The sequence below is a fragment of the Mobula birostris genome, chromosome 23 (genome assembly GCF_030028105.1).
Source record: "Mobula birostris isolate sMobBir1 chromosome 23, sMobBir1.hap1, whole genome shotgun sequence".
NCBI classification, from domain to species: Eukaryota; Metazoa; Chordata; class Chondrichthyes; order Myliobatiformes; family Myliobatidae; genus Mobula; species Mobula birostris.
Window position 1 is genome coordinate 23,622,470 of NC_092392.1, and position 4,591 is coordinate 23,627,060.

The window sequence follows — 4,591 nt, forward strand, 5'->3', positions numbered from 1 at the left end:
TCCCTTCACAATCATTTTAAATCTTTTAGAATGATATATCATATGCAAGGGGTATGAGTGATATAGATAGGGTAAATGCAAGCAGACTTTTTCCACTGAGGTTGGGTGGGACTACAACTAGAGGTCATTGGTTAAGGGTGAAAGGTGAAAAGTTTAAGGGGAACATGAGGGAAAACTTCTTCATTCAGAGGGTCAGGAGAGTGTGAAATCAGATGCCAGCACAACTGGTCCATGCGAACTTGATTCCAACTTTTAAGAGAAGTTTGGATAGGTACGTGGTTAGTAGGGACATGAATAGCAGGGATATGGATGTCACTGGGAGTGAAGAAGAAGAAGAAACCCTTAACTTCGAGTGGAGTCATCGGGACGCCATCATGACGGCGTTTTTTTAGCAGGCTTTCTTATTTTTACGAGGCCGAGTTGCTAGTTCGACGCTCAACCCAGCACAGATGGAAAGCGTGCAAGGGAGCCGGCTGGATTCGAACTCAGGAGCCTTCGCTCCAAAGGCCGGCGCTGATGCCACTATGCCACTAGCCGGCATGTTGTTGGGAGTAGGCAGTTTAAATAGTTTCAGCATGGATTAGATGGGCTGAAGGGCATGTTTCTATTCTGTACTTCTCTATGACTATTACAAGGGCACAAAGCAGGGTACAGAAACTTACCTGAAATTTGCTCAAGAAATAGTTGGTGATAATGTGTTATGGACAAGTTCAAGTTTATGTTTGTTGCCATTCACTGTACCTGTGTATACAGCTGAATAAAACAATGTTCCCCAGAAACCAAGGAGCAAGACTCAGTATGTATATCACATACAGCATATAACATAATATTAACACAACGATATTATCACATTAAAAACATTCTGAAGATTTAGAAATTGAGATAAAGTGCATATGCAAGTAGTTGTAGAATACACCTTCTGGTGCTACTTGGACACGTCTTCAGTGATGAACCTGGGGTCATAGGGTGTTGCAGGTCTTTAATCATCAGACACCCTCAACCAGGCGATCCAGCTGGAGGCGATCAGCCCCCGACTTGTGTCCAAGTGGAGCACTAATCCACAGATCTCCCCTCCGGATCCACAGCCACCGCGAGGCCACCGCAGCCTCCAGAATGTTCTCGGTGGCTCTTCTGCACTGCAGTCCTTTAACTCCAAGGAGCTTTAGAGTCGGCTGTAATGAATGGCCAGCAAAGCCCCGGCACCCAGCTTCGACTGGCTCACAGCGAGCTCTCCAGCCATTGCTCCAGCATTCTGCAACAAGATCTGTGTATTGAGCCCTCTTGTGCTGATTGGCCTCTTCAATCTGGTCTTCCCAGGGGCCAGAAAGTTCCAGCAGGACCACTTGCTTTGTAGACTCCGATATTAACACCATGTTCGAGTTGAGCGGAGTGGCTGCGATGTTCTCTGGGAACTTGAGCTGCCTCCCTAGGCTGACTTGGAGCTGCCAGTCTCATGCGGTGGCAAGAAGCCCTCCCGAGGAGCTAGGCCGATGTTGAGCCTTCTCCCCCGCTCTAATAAGGGTGATGGACTGTTTGGGAACGAGCTGACTTTTGCTGTCTTGAATCACTGTGCTGATTGCATCTGCCATAGACCTTAGGACGTGTTCATGGAGCCAGCGGTATCGCCCTTCCCCCAATGCCTTCGGGCAGCAACTTAGGATATGCTCCAAGGTGCCCCTCTTCCGGCACAGTTGGCATGCTGGAGTGTTTGCCATGCCCCACCTGTGCTGGTTGGCCGGGCTTGGGAGAATGTCATAGACTGATTGGATGAGAAACTTGATGTGCAATGGTTCAGCTCTCCAGAGCTTGCGAGAACTTGCGAGGTTCCGCATGCTCCCACCTAGTCCAGGCGCTTTGTTTGTACATGCCGGCCATCTTGCTGTATCGTTCTCCCTCCACTTTTGCTTGTATCTTGTCCTGAACCAGTTGACACTTCTCCTTCCCACGGGTTTTGTCATAGCATGGTTTGGGAAAACAGCCCAGTCCTGCCTGCCCCACTGCCACAGTGCCCACCGAAATATTGCGCCGCAGCCAAGCCTCTGCTCTGTCGACAGCTTCCTGTGCCTGCCACTTCCTTCTTGTCTTTATGCGGATTCCTGCCGAAGCGACTTTAACATCAGAGGAGTCTCGGTACATTATAACCTCCCTGACTCGAGTGAACTTGAATTCCTCTGATAGGCCGCTGATGAGGAGCTGCAGCTTGGTGGAATGCCCATACAGGGCAATGCTGCTTAAAGTCTGGGGGAGCCCCAACCACCTCCGGAGAGACTGACTGATGGTCTTCTCCAGAGCCTCCACTGTTGACATTGGCATCTCGTAGACTAGAAGGGGCCAGAGTAGCCTTGGCAGGACTCTGTGTTGGTACATCCAGGCTTTGAATTTTCTTAGAAGCCCCGATTCGTCAATCAAGGTGAGCCAGGTTATCAAGTTGCTCCTGATTCGTTGAAGTCAGGCTGTGTCCTTCAGCGACTATCGAAGATCTTGCCCAGACACTTGACTGGTTTTTCTGTCACCGTTGGAATCTGGATCCCTCCCAGGGTAAAGCGGAACCGGTCGGCCACTCTTCCCTTCTTCAGCACTAGAGACCTGGACTTGGCTGGTTTAAAGCTCATCCTTGCCCATGAGATGAGCTGTTCCAGCCCTTGAAGGAGCCATCTGCACCCAGGGACGGATGTTGCCATCACCGTCAGGTCGTCCATGAATGCTCTTATGGGGAGCTGCCGAGTACCAGATCTAGACTTGGGGCCTCTATGTTCCACCTCCGCTGACTTGACAATCATGTTCATGGCCAATGAGAAGAGTGACACCGAGATTGTGCAGCCAGTGATTATGCCCTTCTCCAGCCAATGCCAGGCGGATGTTAGTGACCCTGAGGAGACTCTCAACCTGAAGTCGCTGTAATAGTCCAGAATGACGTTTCGGATCATCTCTGGAACATGGTGTCTTGTCAGTGCTGTTTCAGCGAGCTTGTATGAGATGGATCCATAGGCGTTGGTTCGGTCTAGCCAGAGTGCTGCAAGGTCTCTTCTGTTCTCCCTTGCCTCCCAGATCAGCTGGGTCACCACTCCTGTGTGCTCTAGGCATCCAGGTACTCCTGAACTCCCCCCTTCTGTACTGAGGTGTCTACATATCCATTCTTCAAGCGGGACTCAGTTAAATATTGGGCTATAATCTTGAAGAAGATCTTCCCTTCAACGCTGAGCAGCGAGATGAATCGAAACTGCTTGATGTTGCTTGAATCCTCTTCTTTTGGTATCCAGACGCCCTCCGCGTGCCTCCACTGAGCAGCTACCTTCCCTCTCCGCCAGATCACCTTTAAGATCTTCCAAAGTCGCACAATGAGCCGTGGGCACTGTTGTTGCAACATATAGTTAAATATGCAACAGTAATGTGGCGAGCATTTGGTCCATAATGACAGACGAGGAAGCTCATTAACTCAACAACCATTTTATTGTGATAAACACAAAACTGACTGTGCACCATGACCCGGAGAGTGAACCGACCAGCCTGAAACAGACAGGAGAGGTGACCCTCACACATCCTGGGCAAATAAACAAGTGAATCACTGTCTAACCCAAGCTAAAATGGAACAATAAATGAACTGGAACTTCCCCACATAATGCCACAAAAGCATTCTAACACAAGAACAATAAGCAGTGCTAGCCATTAGAAATGCAGAGGCGGGCTGTCGACCACGTTCCCCCAGAGCGTCACAGTATACCGTGACTGACACTGTCCAACAAAGCTGACAAATCACAAGAAACTCTTCTTCATCAAATATTACGGAAGTTTCTTTTACTTACAGAAATTTGCAGTCAAACAAATAACTAAAGGATATGAATTATTTCTACCTATGTTTTTTCTCTGCTATACTCAGGCATACATGGAGTGATGGGTTAACTTGTGCTCTCTGTTGTGACACTAACTAATGAAGTCTATAGCACATTGAGTGTGATTCCAATTCAAGTTGATATGACATAAGAAATAGAAGGTTAGCTTAAAGCTTTATATCACCCACAATCAAAAGACTAGGGATCAATTCCTGCCACTGTCTGTCTGTCTGTATGGCATTCTCCCATTGACCGTGTAGGTTTCCACTGGGTGCTCCAGTTTCCTCTCATATTCCAAAGGTGTATAGGTTATCACTTAGCACTTCCCAATCTCTGTCACTATTTCCACTTGTCCATCCTTCATCACACCTCCAGAGCTGGATTCACCAGTCATTTGCCAGTTCTTGTTCCACACCTTTACCACTCATATCAGCTATTTCCCTCTATCTTTCAGTCCAAACGTTGAGACTTGGTTTCCATCCACAAGTGCTGCCTCATCTGCTAGGTGCCTCCAGCATATCGTTGGAATGTTAACATGTGTTTAGCGGCTAGCACAAACTGAATGGGCAGAAGGGTCTGTGTGATTAGTGTTTCTATGACTCCATGTTTCTAAGTGTCTATGCATAGACACTTGTGTGCAGTTTTGGTCCCCTAATCTGAGGAAAGACATCCTTGCCATAGAGGGAGTACAAAGAAGGTTCACCAGATTGATTCCTGGGATGGCAGGACTTTCATATGATGAAAGACTGGATGAACTAGGT

The 4,591-nt window shown here is 48.0% G+C and overlaps 1 pseudogene; it reads right to left on the bottom strand.

Annotated features, from left to right (window-relative positions):
• Positions 1–986: 986 nt before the first annotated feature.
• On the bottom strand, positions 987–3,367 carry LOC140186991 (uncharacterized; annotated as a pseudogene).
• Positions 3,368–4,591: the final 1,224 nt, after the last annotated feature.